This window comes from Eubalaena glacialis, chromosome 6 (assembly GCF_028564815.1).
Source record: "Eubalaena glacialis isolate mEubGla1 chromosome 6, mEubGla1.1.hap2.+ XY, whole genome shotgun sequence".
NCBI classification, from domain to species: Eukaryota; Metazoa; Chordata; class Mammalia; order Artiodactyla; family Balaenidae; genus Eubalaena; species Eubalaena glacialis.
In genome coordinates this window covers 129,660,127-129,679,430 of record NC_083721.1, presented here as the reverse complement: position 1 = coordinate 129,679,430, position 19,304 = coordinate 129,660,127, and the positions used below count along the sequence as shown (strand labels likewise).

At 43.4% G+C, this 19,304-nt stretch overlaps 1 pseudogene; it reads right to left on the bottom strand.

Annotated features, from left to right (window-relative positions):
* Nucleotides 1-13,108: 13,108 nt before the first annotated feature.
* Nucleotides 13,109-15,490, bottom strand: LOC133093057 (trafficking protein particle complex subunit 1-like; annotated as a pseudogene).
* Nucleotides 15,491-19,304: the final 3,814 nt, after the last annotated feature.

The window sequence follows — 19,304 nt, the reverse complement described above, 5'->3', positions numbered from 1 at the left end:
GATGTTCCATCCAGACAGAACTTCCACAATGAAATCAGCAAGTTTTTGTCAAGTGTCTCCTTAATAGATACCGAGAGAAATTCATAGAAGACAGTGTTTTTAAATTCCAATAATATACAGACTGGAGGGTTAAAAAAAAAAAAAAATTGTCCCAGACTCTTGAGAATATTCACTTCTTCATTCACCAGCAACAGTCCCAGGCACTGGGTAAATGGTGGTGATATGGGGGTGCCCAAAACAACATGATTCCTACAGCATCTGCTGCAAAGGAAGAAACAGTCATTAATTAAGTCATCTCATGATTAACTGCAAATTACAGCTAAGTGCCATAAGGTGGGGGGCGCCTGTCACTTTGAAAGTAAGTAATAACGGAGGAATTTACTGAGAGGAGAAAGCAAGTTTCTCTAAGGAAGGGAAAACTTGCCTCAGTCTGAAGGAAGATGAGACCAGGCAAAGAGTGGGGGCCCAGAGTATCGCAATCAGAAAAAACAGCCAAAGCGAGGGTCCTGTGCACGGCCACTTGAAAAACCAAAAAGACCAGCTGGAGTGCAGGAAGCATGGTATTCTTGCCAAATTAGTCCACTGAACCTGCGCCAGGGCCCTAACCCAGGCCGAGACCCCTTGTCTCAGACAGGGAGGTTCTTTTTCCAACCAGATTCCCACAACCAATAACGAAACCTATACTGAGACTAGAAGAGCACAAACTTTATTCAACAGCCAGAAAATGGAGAAGCAGGAACCTAGTTCACAAATCAACTTCTCATTCCAATTCTGGTGGAGACACCAAATATATTGGAGGGTCAAAGTAAAAGGGAGGGATTTGGAAAGAGTAGGAGGAATATTCATGAGTTATCCTAGAACAGGGGTGTGGTTTGGACCTGGAACTGATGCAGATCTCCTTTTCAGTCCTTGTATGGGCTTTTCTGGTTGTTGTCATGGTAATTGTCAACTGTCATGGCCTGGTGGCTGTGTCATTGAGCATGCTAATGCATCACATTGAGCATATAATGAGGCTCAAGATCTACTGGAAGTCGAATCTTACACCATCTTAGGCCTAACCAGTTCTTGTTTTTTTCTCTTTGCAGCTCCCTCCTGAAACCTAGATAAGACTAATTGGTTTGCATTTGAGGGAGGGGCAGGAGTATGATTCTGGGGTAACAGCCTTGGTAACAGTATGAGACCCTCAGGAGAGATTACCACCACTTGCTAATACTTCCAGTTCTCTTCCCCTGCAGCGCACTTGGGAGGATTGTACTTCCCTGCTCCCTTGAAGTTAGATGGAATCCTTACAGTTGAGCAGAGCCATAAGGCTTGCTTTGGCCAATGAAATGTGAGCAGAAGTGGCCTCTGCTACCTCTCAATGGAAGCATTTAAGAGATGGAGTGTGAGGGAATTCCCTGGCAGTCCAGTGGTTAGGACTCTACACTCTCACTGCTGAAGGCCTGAGTTCAATCCCTGGTCAGGGAACTAAAATCCCATAAGCTGCAGCATGGTCGGGAAAAAAAAAAAAAAGGAGAGAGAGCAATGGAGTGTGTTTTTCTCCAGATCCTCTTTCCCACATGCTGATGTAAAGGTACCACAAGAAAGGATCAGTGCTGTGGATCTTGGAGACAACACATGAAGGATGGCTACCCTGGAGAGCTGACAGGAGCCAACTGAGCGTGAACTAGAAATAAACCTTCGCCATATTCAACCACCGAGATTTAGGAGTTGTTTGTAATTGCAGCAAACCTATATCTTACTGATATAGACCCAAATTTGAGAAACTCTACAGAGGAAACACATAACCCAAAGGAAAACCGTTAAAATAATTCAGAATTTACATACTTTCTTTCATCTACAACTATATCTACATCTCATCTGCTTTCACAGACCTTTATTCAGCTATGAATTTCCATATCTGGCTTTTCAAAACTGCACCTGATTTGCAGTATCTGATTTTCTATATGATGTTATAAACATTGAAGACTGTTTTTTTCATTTTATAAAGCTGAATAGAAAACATTTATCACGTGCCTCTCTACTGTCTATTAACTCCAAGCTAAGTATCTGAATTTGTTCATTTCACGTTCCTAATAGACCGAATGAAGGTCTATTATGATATGCATTTTCCAGATGAGAAAACTGAGGCTCAGTTGTACTTGTATCTCCTACCAGATTGTATATTCCTTGGAGACAGTGGATGGTATAGTGTTTATTTCTATACTTCTCACAGTTGACACAGGGCCTTGCTCTGAATGAGTCTTTAGCAAATGCATATTAGATCCCTTCACCCAAATCTACATAGCAAGTCCTGAAATAGGGATTCAAGCCCAATCTGTTCAGGACAATAGCCCCAGTTCCTTCCACACCACACTCACACCACCCCAGTCTCCCTGAGTTCTGTTCCTCCAGGATCTTAATTAATTCAGTGATTTCTAGGAATATGCAGTTTATGGCCCAACCATATGTGGCAGCAAGAAAAAGTTTTTTTTAATTTTGTATTCAACTTTGAAAACCATTAAGTCATCTGTTATTTGAAAAAGAAAGAATAGAGAAAACACACTTAACTGTACATATGATTAAATGGCCTTGAGGATGTAACACAAGCCAACCAAAGCACAGAAACCCAGAGTTCACCCTACAAGAGCATCCTGAAATTGTGTCTCTACTTCCACTCTAGGTTTTTGAATGAGGATGAGCTTCCCATGTGTTATTTTCCAGTGATGATATGACAACATCTGGAGCTCTGGGTTGATCTGAACAGGAAAGATACTATCTTATCACACTTCAGTCCAAGCAGCTTCATGCAAGTCTCCCAAAACTTTTTGACCCACCCTCTAGTAAAAGAAGCATTTTACTGCAACCCAGTAAGTAATACATAAGGAGGTGTGTGTATGTGTGTGTGTATTTATATTATATGCTGAAATAAAACTGTGATGGAATAACACCCTTATCATGTGTGATGCACTCTGATGTTTTCTAGGTCATTTCTATTTTCTATGTTATACTGTTTCATGTTTTAAAAATTGTAGTTGCAATCCACCAAGTTAATTTCACCATCCATTTAGTCTTGCAATTTGAAAAACACTGGTCTAAGTTAGAATGGGCATCATCAGAAAATCTACAAACAACAAATGCTGGAGAGGGTGTGGAGAAAGGGGACCCTCTTGCACTGTTGGTGGGAATGTAAACTGATACAGCCACTATGGAGAACAGTATGGAGGTTCCTTAAAAAACTAAAAATAGAATTACCATATGATCCAGCAATCCCACTACTGGGCACATATCCAGAGAAAAACAGTAATTCAAAAAGACACATGCACTCCAATGTTCATTGCAGCACTATTGACAATAGCCAGGTCATGGAAGCAACCTAAATGCCCATCGACAGACGAATGCATAAAGAAGATGTGGTACATATATACAATGGAATATTACTCAGCCATAAAAAGGAATGAAATTGGGTCATTTGTAGAGACGTGGATGGATTAGAGACTGCCATACAGAGTGAAGTAAGTCAGAAAAAGAAAAACAAATATCGTATATTAACACATATATGTGGAACCTAGAAAAATAGTACAGATGAACCGGTTTGCAGGGCAGAAATAGAGAGACAGATGTAGAGAACAAATGTATGGACACCAAGGGGGGAAAGTGGCGGGGGGTGGGGTGGGATGAACTGGGAGATTGGGATGGACATATATACACTAATATGTATAAAATAGATAATTAATAAGAACCTGCCATATAAAAAAATAAATAAAATTAAATTTAAAAAACAAACAAACAAAAAAAAAGAAAAACACTGGTCTAATGCAAATATAGAAGTTGCTACTCCTTGAGTCAGGGATACATATATCTTATTTACCTGAATCTTTAGCACTTATCACACACCCCCTTTTATTTATTTATTTATTTCTGAATAAATGAAACTAAGAGCCAAAGCTGAGGGAATTCTTGCCCTGGTGGAGCTTACTGAGGGAGACAGACTTTCAACCAAAATGAAATTAAATTAAAAATAATCCTTTAGGGGCTTTTCAGGTGGTCCAGTGGTAAAGAATCTGCCTTCCAATGTAGGCGATGCGGGTTCGATGCTTGGCCAGGGAACTAAGATCCTACATGCCGTGGGGCAACTAAGCCCATGCACCACACTTACAGAGCCCATGTGCCCTGGAGCCTGCGCACCACAACTAGAGAAGAGAAAACCCGCACTCCATAACTAGAGAGAAGCCTGTGTGCCGCAGAGAAGAGCCTGTGTGCTGCAACAAAAAAAGATCCCACGTGCCTCAACTAAGATCCCACGTGCTGCAACTAAGACCCAACGCAGCCAAAAATTAATAAAATAAATAAATAATAAATAAATTTAAAAAAAGCCAACATCGGGTATAGTGCCTTCCATGATGTGGGTGTTCAATACTCAGAGTCAGAGTCTTACAGATAAAAAGGACCTTTAGTAATAATTTTTTTAAAAATTGCTATGAGAATGTCAGTCAGATATAGGTAACAATGTATGGGGTCAGGGGTAGCATCTTTTGGAGTGACATTTAAGCTGAGACCTAAAGTCCATGTAGAAGTTAGGTACATAGGATGTGAGTGGGAAGAGCATTCCAGGCAGAGGAAAGAGCACTCATGTCAATGAACAGAGGCAAGAAAGAGTTGGGCACATGTAAAATCCCTCCTCATACCCACTCTGCAAAAAGGGGCCTGGACCTGTGTTGTTTGTGTCCCAGCTTTTCCTTTGGAAGCCCTGACCGATTATTCTACATGGGCCTGGTGGGACTGCTTTGTGGGAGCTTTGCGCTTATCCCACACGCATGAGTTGGGGCCCAGCCAATCAGAGCTCTGCACCTTCCTGACAACAGTGATGAATGTGATTAGTTCAGGGAGGAGCAGATGACTTTATTTTATTTTTTTATTTTTAATTTTTTAATATATGTATTTATTTATGGCTGCGTTGGGTCTTCGTTGCTGCACGTGGGCTTTCTCTAGTTGCAATGAATGAACAGGAGCTACTCTTTGTTGCGGTGCGTGGGCTTATTGCAGTGGCTTCTCTTGTTGCAGAGCATGGGGTCTAGGCACGTGGCCTTCAGTAGTTGCAGCGCATGGTCTCAGTAGTTGTGGCTTGCGGGCTCTAGAGCACAGGCTCAGTAGTTGTGACGCACGGGCTTAGTTGCTCTGCGGCATGTGGGATCTTCCCGGACCAGGGCTCGAACCCGTGTCCCCTGCATTGGCAGGTAGATTCTTAACCACTGCGCCACCTGGGAAGTCTGAGCAGGTGACTCTAACTGGACCAATCGAGGTCACCTTTATAATTGGCATGTGGAAAGGGTCTCTTTTTCTCTGTAAGATCAAGTAAAGCCAGAGCTCTATGTCATTGTGTGAAGAGAGTAGGTTAAAAAAAATGAAACCGACATACAGAAGAAGAGAGTGCTAAAAGCAGGAGCAATAGAGGGAGAAAGAACATCAAGTGAAACTCTGGGTCCAGACTGGCCTCAAGCCAGCAGACCAGCAACACTTCAAAATTGTTTGAGCTATTAACTCCATTCTTTCCTATTGCTGGTTTTAGTTGGTTCTCTGCTATTTGCAACTGACTGCAAGTGTGAAAGGAAGGGTAGAAAGCCAATTAATTTCTTTTTTAAAAGAAGAACAGAAATGTTTGTGGGGTCACAGACACAATACTTCCACGAATGGGAAATCTGCCTGGAATATGCCAGGTTTCAAGAGTTCCAGATTTATGAGGTTGGTCATTTTCTCCCCTCCCTCCCTCCCTCCCTCCCTCTCTTCCTTCCTACCTTCCTTCCTTCCTTCCTTCCTTCTCTCTCTCTCTCTCTCTCTCAAACTCCATCTCTCTCTATCATTACTGTATCAGCTGAGTGAAGAAAGTTTACAGGAGTTTTTAGAGAAAGCTGGGTAGCTATGATATATTCCCAGCTACAAAAATATCTAGCTAGAGTGGCTTAGACGAAGGTGTGGTGCCAGTAATAGAGATCAAGAGAAGCAAATTTAAGAACAGTTTTGGTAGAGCTGCTAGTACTTGGTCATGGATTAGATATAAGGGACTGAACTGTCAAGACAAATGAATAAAATGGATAAATTAACACATGCTGAGTTAAACAGTCACAGAGCAGCTGGAATGTCTTAGACCCTGTGGTAGAAGCTAGGAGAGCAGAGATGAAAACAGTCCCTGCCTTCAAGGATTTTACAGCAGAGGGGCCCTTAACATTCAGAAAAGAAACGAAAAACGAACAACAACAACAACAACAGCAAAATGAGGGGGCTTCCCTGGTGGCGCAGTGGTTAAGAATCCACCTGCCAATGCAGGGGACACGGGTTTGAGCCCTGGTCCGGGAAGATCCCACATGCCCACATGCCGCGTAGCAACTAAGCCCATGCGCCACAGCTACTGAGCCTGCGCTGTAGAGCCCGTGCTCCGCAACGAGAAGCCACTGCAGTGAGAAGCCCGTGCACCACAACGAAGAGAAGCCGCCGTGCGCAGCAACGAAGACCCAACACAGCCAAAAATAAATAAATAAATATATTTTAAAAAACCAAAACAAAACCAAAGAGGAAAGGGACTTTCTCCCTCAGGAGTCAAGAGCTGAAACCAGGAAGGGAAGAGGGGCAACCAGAGTCTTCCAATGGGTGCTCTGGGGCTCCAGTAGCCAAAGGTGTGATAGGGAAGCAGCTGGAATAAGTGGAGTAGCTTAGCATCCAACCCAGACAGGCAGGATGGTTGACACGCAAACTTGTAGCAAGTGGCTTTTCCCTGGGACTCTAAGAAGGGAGAATTCAGGGAAGAGGTGAGAGGAAGCAGGGCCAGGTCCAGCCTACCCCAGCCTTCCATCAAGTGAATAAAGACCAGCTCATACCAGGACTCCCCAGGTTTCTTGCAAATCTGTAACTTCCTTAAAGTTAGTTATTTTTGTTATTCCTTATTTCCCTGCAGCTTAACTAGTAAAATGAATAGGGTTTCAGCAACGAAAGGAGGAAGTGCAATGGGGGGTTGGCTACTTATTTAAAAGCTGGCCTGGGGAGCTGAGAACAGCCCCAGATGGGGTAGCGGGGGGTGGGCTGGCTGTGAATGGACAGCACCCAGGGAGCCTGTTGGGGAGAGAGGAAAACGGGTCCATCCCAGTGGAGGTGTGAACGCTGGCTGGGGCGTGGGTGGGGCGTGAGAGTTCAGACCCCGACCGCTCAGCTAGCCCCTCAGGGCATACTTGGGCTTTCTCAAACCACTTTGCTTTGTAGTCAGAGGTGCAGGACTGACTGCTGGGGGAAGGGGGAAGGGTGGGAAGCAGTTCTGCCCCCTCCTTCCAGGCTCCCGCCGTTCGCTCGGCTGCCTTTTCCATCACTGTTACCCTCATTGTGCGCTCTCTGTAGGTCTCCCCACCAGACCGTGAGCGTCCCGGGAGCAGGCACTGTGTCCGATTCACCTCTTTCTGCCTCACAATGTGGCCCAGCGTGGGGCCTGACACTTGGAAGTTTCTCAAAGAGTTACTTGTTGAATGAATGAACAAATGAATGCTTTCTCCAAACCACACTGAGCTTCTAGATGGGGTTACAAAGAAGGAAATTACCCACTTACCCTGTGCCGCCAGGATTCAAGGAGGTAGTGAGCCCCTAATGTTTGGTTTCTGTGTTTACATGTATTTTCCTGGGGATATGATCCTCTATCGTTCATCTCAAAGGGGTGTGTGTCCCCCCAGAAGGATAAGAATAATCACTTGAGAATGTAGTCCAAGACGGAGATTGTATATAAATTTTCTCTGCATTGATTTCCCTGAACCAAATTACTTTTTCTTCCCAACACTACTGTTTTCTTCCTGTATATAGTCTCTTGGCATTTATTTTGTAATGTCACAATCTCCCGTTCATCTGAGGAAATCGTAATAAGATGCTGACAGGGTTCAGGATACACAACCCCAAAATATGGCACCTTGGCATATTAAATATTTTAAGCTGAAGGAATTTTAAAAAGTGGCAGGAGCAAGAGGGTCACTCTGTGACCTCCCTGCCCTTCTTCCCTGAAACAGGTCATAAAACTCCCATGTGAAAAGTACCCTCCCTGTACTAGGAGGAAGGAGGACTTTCTTGTCACCAGGGACAGGGAATTTGGAACCGAGGCTGTATAAACAAACTGCGTTAAACTAACCCTTATCTTCCTAGTTACTTCTTCACCATTTACTACTCCTAGCCCAAACTCCTTTGTGTTGTTAATTCTTCACACATTTATTATTTGTCTAAGAGATATAAAAGCTTCCTGCTCTGGTCACTTCTTCAGGTCTTCATTCTCTTGTGAAGAATTTAATAAAAATTTAATAAAAGTTGTATGCTGTTCTCTTGTTAATCTGTCTTTGTCAGTTTAATTTTCATACCCAGCCAGGAGCCCTAAGAGGGAAACTTTTTCCTCCTCTCCACTGCCTCAGCCAAGGCCCCCTCATTCATTTCTCCCACACTCCTGGCTCCTTTGTTCCTGGTTTTGCAGGTGGGAAGACAGCGTGGAGCGGGTGTGGGGCTCATTGGAAGCAGGGGCAGAGGCAGAACCCCGAAGAAAGCTGCTGAGTTACCCTGTTACCTAATCCAATTCTCCGTGCACGTTCAGCCACCTCCCTCCCTCTGCATAACAATGGAAGGAAAGAGGAAGTGGGAAAGAATAAGGTCATCTAATTGAGTTAGAAGGGTAATTACCAGGACCCTGGAGCAGAGGTAAAGTAGCTCCCAGAAAGAAGGGCTAAAGGCAGCCCACAAAGATGAAGAGTGGGGAAATTAGTAACAAATATTCACTTGTGCAGGGAAGCAAAAAAGTAAAAAACCTCAGCGGTGAATTGCACAGGCACTGGGGAAAGCTGAGGTAGGCAGCCAGGTCTGAGCCCAGGCAGGATCTGGAGAGGAAGAGAGAAAGCTACAAGCCAGGCCGGTATTTCACGGCGGCTGCCATGGCCTAGTATTGAGTATCGGTGCCGCAAGGGAAGGATGAGTCAGTGCCACCAGATTCAAGTTTAGGGCAAAAGCCACTGGGAAGGCACTGGGCAAACACCTTTCCTGTGAGAGGGCTCGCTGGCTATCCAGTGAGGAACCCCAGTCAGATGCAGGAAACTAGGGGGGCCCTGGACCCTGCGGAAGAGCTCCTTCTCAGGGAGAGTGAGAGTGAGGTGCCCTGTTAATCCCCCTTCGCTTCCTCTGCAGGAGGTTTCAGCCAGGAATGCGGCCCGTCGGTTTCACAGAGCTGTCTAAAGCCAGGGTTGGCATAGCGCAGAGGGCAAAGTGGTGAGTAACAGATGATGTGGTGACTGTCACATCTTGCTGCAGGAGGCAAGGAAGCATGCTCTGAAACTAAAGAACATTCTTGGTCATGGGCATGGCTGTAAGTGCAGTGTGTGCCTCACGGGAGAGAGTGAGGAACGGTGGGTGTGGGGATCGGCCAACTGGCATCTGGTTCCTTTGAGGAAGGTAAGTTCCACCACCCAATCCTGACATTCAGAGCTGTTGAAAGGATGGCAGGACCAGGTTGCATCACTCAGCCGAGGTCTGCAGGGAAAGATAGAAAGTAATCCTGGGCAGATATTGGCCCACTGTAAGAGCTGTTCACAGTGGCTGAGGAACCAATTGTATTGCATGTTAGGGAAAGATTGCCATCTTTGGAGGAAGTTTGTGATAGGTGACTTTGCTTATATGGTTTTGGAGCAGGCGGTTGTTTTGTTTCTTTGTGGGGTTTTTTTTTGTCCATGCCTTGCGGTTTGTGGGATCTTAGTTCTCCCACCAGGGATCGAACCCATGCCCCCTGCAGTGGGAGCTCAGAATCCTAACCACTCGACAGCCAGGGAATTCCATTAAATGTGCCATTTTAACTAAACATTTTTTAAAAATATTTATTTATTTTGTTTATTTATTTTCCTTATTTTTTTTGGCTGCATCGGGTCTTAGCTGCAGCACCCAGGATCTTCGTTGAGGCATGCAGGATCTTTTGTTGTGGTGCGCAGTCTCTTCATTGCAGCACCCGGGCTTCTCTCTAGTTGCTGCACTCTGGCTTCTCTCTAGTTGTGGCACACGGGCCCCAGGGTGGTGGGCTCCGTAGTTTGCGGCATGCGGGCTCTCTGGTTGAGGCGTGTGAGTTCAGTAGTTGTGGCGCACACCGGCTTAGTTGCCCTAAGGCATGTGGGATCTTAGTTCCCTGATGAGGGATCGAACCGGAGTCCCCTGCATTGGAAGGCGGATTCTTTACCACGGACCACCAGGGAAATCCCTTAACTAACCATTTTTAAATTATACAATTCAATGACATTAATTACATTAACAATGCTGTACAACCGTCACCACTATCTATCTCCAAAACTTTTTCATCACTCTAAACAGAGCCTCTCTACTCATTTGTGTGCTTGTTTTTGTGGTTGTTTTTCCTCTAGAATATATTGGTCTCTGTGCTGACAGAGTCATGCCTGGTAAGTCATGCCTAGTCAAGAGGTCTCCTCACCTGAGTTTCTTTCATCACAGGATTGCTGTGAGTTCTTTCTGTGTAAATAGCACTGTACTTTTTTTCCTCCATATGCACACCTATTTCAACAAAGCAGATATTATATCAAACCACCCCAAAACTTGCTGCTTATTACTACAACCCTTTCACTTGCTCACAATTCTGTGAGTCATCAATTTGAGCAGAGCTCAGCTGGGCGTTTCTTCTGCTATTATCAACTAGGGTCATTCATGCCACTGCAGTCTTCTGTTGGCTCAACTAGAGCTGGATGCTGTGTAATATGGCCTCATTCTATGAATGAGACATTCAATGTCTGGCGCTGGCTACGGGCTGGGTGGTATATTTCCAGCATGCTACCTGGGCAGCTGGGTTCCAAAAGCAGCAAGGGAGAGAGGTCAAGACCCACTGTGCAAACATTTTTCAAGCTGCTGCCAGAATCATCTCTGCTCACGTCCCATCATCCACAACAAGTCACATGGCGAAGCCCAGAGTCAGTGTGAGAGGGGACTTAAAGAAAATACAGATACAGGTAGGCATGGTTCATTGGGGTCATTACTGTAACAATCAACCACACCTACATACTATTTTGCATTTTTTAAAAATTTATTTATTTATTTGGCTGTGCCAGGTCTTAGTTGCAGCACACGGGATCTTTTAGTTGCGGCATGTGGGATCTAGTTCCCTGACCAGGAATCAAACCCGGGCCCCTTGCATTGGGATCACGGAGTCTTAACCACTGTACCACCAGGGAAGTCCCCTGTTTTGCATTTTGATTTCTCCCTTAACAGTATATTTATTTTCCAAGTTGATATAGTTCTTATAATTACATTTGTAATGACTACACAATAGCCAATCAAAGGATTGCCAAAATGTACTTAATCATTATTACTTAATCATTATTACTCTATTTTTACATTTGTTTTAATTTTCACTATTATAAATAATTCATTAGTTAAACAGATATTTATGAGTACCTACTATGTGTAAGGAGTTATTCAAGGGCGCTAGGGACACAGTTTGCTTTGATTCTTTGGGAGGGGTGGGGAAGAAACACAGACAAACACATGAATATATAATATGTACTATGAAGAGAAGCAGGGAAAGGAGATTAGAGCCTGGCAGATGGGGGTGGAGGGCTGGGGTTTGCTATTTTAAGTCTTTTAAAAAATGCTTTGGGATTATGTTCTAAGAATAAAGAATTATTTCTTTTGCATCACATCCCTGTTGTGAGAAGTGAGATCACTAGGACATAGGGTAGGAATATTGTTAAAGCTTTCAAGATGGATGGCCCAATGCTCTCCCAAGAGTTTTCCCAGTTTATATCACCACCAGCAGGAGTTTGCCAAATAAGCTGCTTTGACCATAGTAACACTGAGCATTCTTATTAAAAAAAAAACCTTTGCCAATTTAATAGGTGAGTCTGGATACCTTTCATCAAGGTAGAATGTTATATCGTCATTTATCTTGACCACCTTTTGGACTTTGTAAACTTTTGAGCTGTAATTGCCATTTTCTGTTGCTCTGGTGTTTGTGTGTGTGTGTGTGTGTGTGTGAGAGAGAGAGAGAGAGAGAGAGAGAGAGAGAGAAAGAGGGAGAGAGAGGTTAAGTGGCAAAAAAAATTTTTTTTGATATGACCACACTTTGACATATACATTTTTCCTGTTGTGAAAAACACTGGGGATACAATATCTGGAATCATAAAGAGCCAAATACAGAGGAAACCAAATATTTTTAATCAGAGGGCTTAGGTAGGTATTTCTTCTTTTTTTTTTTAATTTTTTAAAATTTATTTATTTATTTATTTTTGGCTGCGTTGGGTCTTAGTTGCTGCGTGCGGGCTTTCTCTAGTCGTGGCGAGCGGGGGCTACTCTTCATTGTGGTGTGCGGGCTTCTCATTGCGGTGGCTTCTCTTGCTGCGGAGCACGGGCTCTAGGCGCGCGGGCTTCAGTAGTTGCGGCATGCGGGCTCAGTAGTTGTGGCTCGCGGGCTCTAGAGCGCAGGCTCAGTAGCTGTGGCACACGGGCTTAGTTGCTCCGCGGCATGTGGGATCTTCCCGGACCAGGGCTTGAACCCGTGTCATTGGCAGGCGGATTCTTAACCACTGCGCCGCCAGGGAAGCCCGGGTAGGTATTTCTTGAAGTGGCAGCCTAATCTTGGCCCTTAGGAGGGATAAAAGGTTCCTTGGTGGGCGCCCATCCGGGCATGTATGGCTCTGGCCCTGTGCTATGTACTCTGCTTGGCTGGGCACACTCTTGGGCACTGACCAGGAGATGGGGCCGCTTTCGGTCCTCACAGGACGGGCCCCAGTCTTGGGCTCATTGTATCTATCTCTACCTTCTTTCTTCTTCTTCTTCTTCTTTTTTTTTTTTCAGTGATAAGAAGTTTATTCTGTACTTCTCGAAGCATCAGGTAGGGGATAAAACTGGAGAGGGCCTGGTTTGGAGGTGTAGGGACTCTGGTAGGCTTTCTTCCTGTGCCGAGGAGGGCACCAGGGACGGCTTTAGGCTGTTCCCCTGGGAGGGCTACTGAGGGGCTTGACTGGGCTGGGGGTGCTGGGGCGGTGGCATTTGCCGTAGGGGGCCCTCGGGTGAAACAGGTTAGGAAGGGCCCCAGACAGACAGGGATTCTTCTGAGGGGTGAGGTAGGGTGCTTCCTTCAGCCAGCCCGGGCGGAGAAGAAGGGCAGAGAGTGGCCCCAGGAGTCCAGTCGGGAGCGGAAGAGCTATTCTGCACAGTTCGGCCCAGCGAGCACAGGGGATTCTTCACCACCAGCTCCACGTACAGCTCACCGTGGACGTGGTGCAGCACATCTCGGATGGGTCCCACGCCCAAGTCAGTATTCATGACAGCGCTGATCCCAGCGGGCATCTCATACTAATGGAGTTTGTAACGTCTAGTTTGGAAGGCCAGGAAGCCGTCCTTCATGTCTAGTGGGGACATCTTGCTGACAAAGGAAAGGATAGAGAAGAGCATCCCATACATCAGCTTGTACTCCTCCTACTTGGGGATCTCCGCTTGCTTCTTGCGGTGCCACTCGCGGTAATGCAGACACACTCCGTTCCGGTCAAACAGGTACAGGTTGTGGACAGCCGTGGGGACTGCTCCGAGTGCCTGTCACTCCATAGTTCCTATCTCTACTTTCTAGGTCTGTCAGTGTCCATGACCCATACATAGTATGTCTGTCTGCCCCATGAGAAAGTGTTTCATTCATTAATTAATGCATGTATTTATGCACTTATTTACCCAATAATTGATCCATCTATTCATTTGGGCATGTATTCGTACGTTAGCACAGTCGTTTATTCAGTACACATTGACTATAAGAGTTGTGACTTTAAAAAAAAGAGTTATGACTCTTTACTTTGATGCCAGAAGGATTGATGATAATTAGAGACCCAAGTGGGTGCCCAGGGAAAGTCCCAGGCTCCAGACCTACAGTCCTGTTGTTGGCATTATGTAAATGGAGATCACGGCGGTGCGCTGGCCAGCCGTTCTTGGTCCACTAACTTTGACCAAATAAATTCTTGTTTTACTAAACCCAAAGCAAAATGTGCTGATTAAGCCTTCTTTACCAGTAAAACTGTATTACATTTCTCTTTGTGATAGGAAAGGTTAGAACAACAATATGTGACCTTAACAACTCTGGGCACTGAATCTGCATTATGTCACCTGTGAAAAAAACAGATGTCCCTTCGTTCAAGTCACAGACTTTATTTGGCAAGTTATGTACCTTTGTGCTAAGAGATGAGGGACATTTTTTTCTTTTTAAGCAAAATTGACACTCCCCATCCTTAAAGAGCTTATAATCCAGTTGGAGAAATAAGGCCCGTCCACCTAGAATTATAGATCATAGAACTAAGGAATGTTTTACGTTGAAATCTGCTTAAAGACCCATCTGGTCTGAAATTCCCTACCAAGGTGGAACTCCCCATACAAAGTACTCTGCAAATAGTCTTTTCAGCTTTGTACCAACACTCCTCTGGTGAGAAAACTACTATTAATTTTTTTAATTAGAAAAGCTGTATGTGCTTAATGTAACACATTGAAAAAATATGGCAGAGTATCAAAGTAAAAAGTCAAGCCTCACCTCAAATCCCCCACCTCCCTACCGCTTGTTACAGGATGCTAAGAATGGCTATTTTCTATACTTGTACAAACACATATATGGACATTTTCACCCCATACTTTCAATTGTAATCTATTTTTAAAATTAGATAACATATACAATATAAAAATCAAAGGGTATGAAAGAATATACAATGAAAAGAAAGTCTCTTCTATCCCTCTCCCTCTAGCACCTCAGTTCTTCTCCCCAGAGGCAGCCATTGTTACTACTTTTATATGTATCCTTCCAGGGATAGTCTGTGCATTTTACAAGCATGTATGTTATTATTATTATTATTATTATTATTTTTTGACCACACTGCGTGGCATATGGGTTCTTAGTTCCCTGACCAGGGATCAAACCCACGCCCCCTGCAGTGGAAGCATAGAGTTGTAACCACTGGACCACCAGGGAAGTCCCTCTTTTTTTTTTTTAACACAAGTGTTAGCAGATTAAATACAATATTTCCCCCTTAATTACATATCTTAGAAATTATTCCATACTTAGAGCAAGCTGCTTTATTCCTTTTAACAGGTGCATAGCATTTCATTGTATGGATATGTCATAATTTAATAAATCAATCTATTTATGACTATTTTGGGGTTCCTGCCCTTTTGCTATTACAGACAAGGCTGCAATGAATAACTTTGACTATACTACATCTTTTTTCACGTGCACGCAAGGTTGTGGGATAAATATCTAAAAGTAGAATTGTTGGATCAAATTGTTGAATCAAAATAACGAATAACATTTGTTATTTTGATAGATATTGCCAGTTGCTCTCAGTAGATGTTGTATCAATTTGTATTCCATTCATCAACTATGAGAGTTGGCATTATGTAATGCCCATGCTATTACTAGGATATTAATTACTTTTTTTTTAACTTATGCCAACTTGGTAGGTTAAAAATAGTTACCTTTAGCTGTTTTCATTTGCACTTCTCTTATGAATGAAGTTGAGCATCTTTCATATATGTGAGAGTCATTGTGTTTATTTTCTGTGTGCCATCTGTTCATATCCTTTACCTGTTTTTCTATTTTTTTCTCCTTGTTGCTTTTCTTGTAAATATTAGGCTTTATATATACATATGTTTTTTTAAATAAGAACAATTTAAATTGAAAATTTTTTCCAGTTTGTTATTTCTCTTATGACTTTCTTTTTCCATGCAGGAATTAAAAAAAATTTTTTTTTAATTTTTTAATTGTTCAATTCAGTGAATGTAAATGAAATAAGCCAGACAAAGAAAGACCAATATTGCATGATCTCACTTATATGTGGAATCTAAAAGAATGGACCTCATAGTAACAGAGTAGGATGCTCATTACTAGAAGCTGGGGGTGGGGGAATTGGAGAGATGTTGGTCAAAGGGTACAACTTTTCAGTTATAAGATGAATAACTTTTGGAGACCTAATGTATAGCATGGTGACTAGAGTTAATAATAATGTATTGTATACTTGAAATCAACTAACATTGTAGATCTCAAGGGTTCTTACCACCATCACCAAAAAAAAAAAGGTAACTTGGTGAGGTGATGGATTTGTTAATTAGCTTGATTTTGGTAATCATTTCACAATGTATATCTAAACATCATGTTGTATACCTTAGATATATACAGTTTCACTTTCCAATTGTATTTCAGTAAAACTGGGGGGAAAAAAGCTGAAACTTATTAGTATTTTCTTTTACAGCATCTTGTTTTATCTATTTATTTTAGTGTTTGTTTTACCATACTGAGCAAAGCTTGTCTATAGCAAGATTCAAAAATTCTACCACGTTCTCTTCTAGTACATTTGTTCTTTCACTTTTCACATTCCAACCTTTCCTCCAACTGGAATTTATTTTCCTTTAAACTATAAAGTAGTGATCCAATTGTATTTCTTTTCCAGATTGCTCTTCAGTTTCCTAACACCTTCTATTGAATAACCCATTTTTGGGAATTCCCTGGCAGTCCAGTGGTTAGGGCTCTGTGCTTCCACCACAGGGGGCACGTGTTCAATCCCTGGTTGCGGAACAAAGATCCCACAAACCACCCGGCACAGCCAAAAAAAAAAAATCCATTTTTATTTAATTTATTTTTTTGGCCACACTGCGTGGCTTGCAGGATCTTAATTCCCTGACCAGGGATTGAACCCGGGCCAAGGCGGCGAAAGCACCAAGTCCTAACCACTGAACAGCCAGGGAATACCCTGAATAATCTATTTTTAGAATACTATCTTTATAATAAACTAAATTTATATATATAAATTATATATAAAATTTTACACATATATATGTTTCTGGGCTTTTAATTTTGTTTCATTGATCTATCTGCCTAGTGTTTTTTGTTTGTTTGTTTGTTTTTTGTTTTGGCTGCATTGGGTCATCGTTGCTGGGCACAGGCTTTCTCTAGTTGCGCTGACCGGGGGCTACTCTTCGTTGCGGTGCGCGGGCTTCAGTAGTTGTGGCGCATGGGCTTAGTTGCTCCGCGGCATGTGGGATCTTCCCGGAGCAGGGCTGGAACCCGTGTACCCTGCATTGGCAGGCGGATTCTTAACCACTGCACCACCAGGGAAGTCCCCTGCCTAGTGTTTAAAAAACAAAATTCAAACAAGTAAATTTGAAGATCTGATTGGCTTTATTAGGCGATTCATGATTTGGGTGGAATCTCATCTAGCAACTAGAAGAGCCTCCAAGGAGTTGTACAATATGGAAGGTTTTTATAGGAAGAAGGGTGGGGAAAGGGAGCTATTGGCAAAAGAAAAGAAAAGATTATTTTTAGGCTAGGGCATCTTTTTTTAGAGGAAGGGAACAGCAAAGGTTTTGTCATGCAGATTGGCTCTTCTTGGTTGGGCAAGGCAGGGTGGAAAGGGAGAGGGCCCATGTGACAGATTACCTTACTGGTGCTTGATTGGAAAATTCCAGACTGGTTGGTTAAGATTACATTTCTGGGAGAGGTTGAAACTGCAATTAGATCAGGTATTAAATCTAGGTTTGGTGTCATGGGCTTTTAACATGAGTGATGCCATTTTGGGACTGTGGTTTTCTTTTTAACTTTCCTCATGTCCCTTATCATACTGTTTTTATTATTCTGTGTTTAATATGTTTAATACCTAGAAGAGATGGTCATCTTTTTTTTCCCAGAATTTTCCCAGATATTCTTAGAATATAAATTTAAAAATTGTGTAGTTAAAAAAAAACTTGATGTTTTAATCCTGGTTATGTTAAATGTGTAGACTAATTTATTGTGAATTGACATCTTTATAATATTGAGTCTTCCTACCCAATATATGTATTTTCCTCTTCCTATCAGACTATTTTTTGAGGCAACACATTCTATCATTGGATGATTCTGATAGTTTTTAAAGTTCCCCTTGTTTTGAGGTATATCTCTTTCTCTATATTTTCTAGGCAATAGTTCTAATTTTGTCGTTTGAGACTATACAGGAGTTAACATTTAAAGTGTTAAACATGATCTACAAAAGGCTACATCAGTGCTTCCCAACCTTCTACATCATGGAACACAAAGGAAATTGTAAATGTGCACTGAACACTGGGGTAAGTAGATGAACTTTTTGCAGTCCAAGGTGATGGTGTTGGTAAGGAGGGAATCAGGCTGCTCCAGGCCCTATTTCTGCTGACTTGCTGAGGGAGCTACAGCTGGGACCCTGTGAAACCCCCTAGGGCACATCATCTGGGAGGCGCTTCACTAGAAGGTCCACTCCTTGCCCCTCTCCACCTCATTTCTGCTCCCCAGACCTGCTTTTCTTTCTAGACCTTAATATACCAAGCACATTCTCTCTCTCTTTTTTAAAAAAATTTATTTATTTATTTTTGGCTGCGTTGGGTCTTCATTGCTGCGCATGGGCTTTCTCTAGTTGTGGCGAGCGGGGGCTACTCTTCGTTGCAGTGTGCGGGCTTCTCGCTGCAGTGGCTTCTCTTGTTGTGGAGCACGGGCTCTAAGCGTGCGGGCTTCAGTAGTTGTGGTTCACGGGCTCAGTAGTTGTGGCTCACAGGCTCTAGAGCTCAGGCTCAGTAGTTGTGGCGCACGGGCTTAGTTGCTCCACGGCATGTGGGATCTTCCTGGACCAGGGCTCGGACCCTTGTACCCTGCATTGGCAGGCGGATTCTTAACCACTGCGCCACCAGGGAAGCCCTGCACGTTCTCTTTTCGGGACCTTTGCCTTTGCTCTTCCCTCCGCCTAGCTGGCTATGGCCCCAGAAGTTCACACAGCTGGCTACTCATTCTCTAGCTCACTGGGCAATCATACCTAAAGGAGCACCCCTCTCCTGCCCCAAGTCATGCTACTTTCTTGGTATCACATCAGTTTTAGAAATTTCCAGATGATTTGTGTGTTTGTTGTCTCTCTCCCCACCACTAGAATGTAAGCTCCAAAAAGGCAGAAGTCATGTCTGTTTTGTTCTCTTCTATCCCCAGAGCCTTACACGGTGCCCTGCCCATGCACTCAGTTTGCTCTGTGAATGAGTGAAAGGGCTTCCTACTCTAGATTTTGGAGGATATTTTTCATGACCACTTCAGTTCTTATTCCCAGCTTGACCTCTCTGTACCCACCTACTTCCCACAACCAAACTTCTTGGTCTGATCAAAGGGCTTCTGGAGGAACTGTCCAGCCAGTTATGACTCCTGCTATCTACACTGTTTTGGCCATCCTGGCCACAGAGACACCACAGGACCTTATCGTCCCCCTGGCAGAACCCAGATAATACTGTGTCTGCAGTATTCTCGGAATCCGTTCAGTTTAGCAACC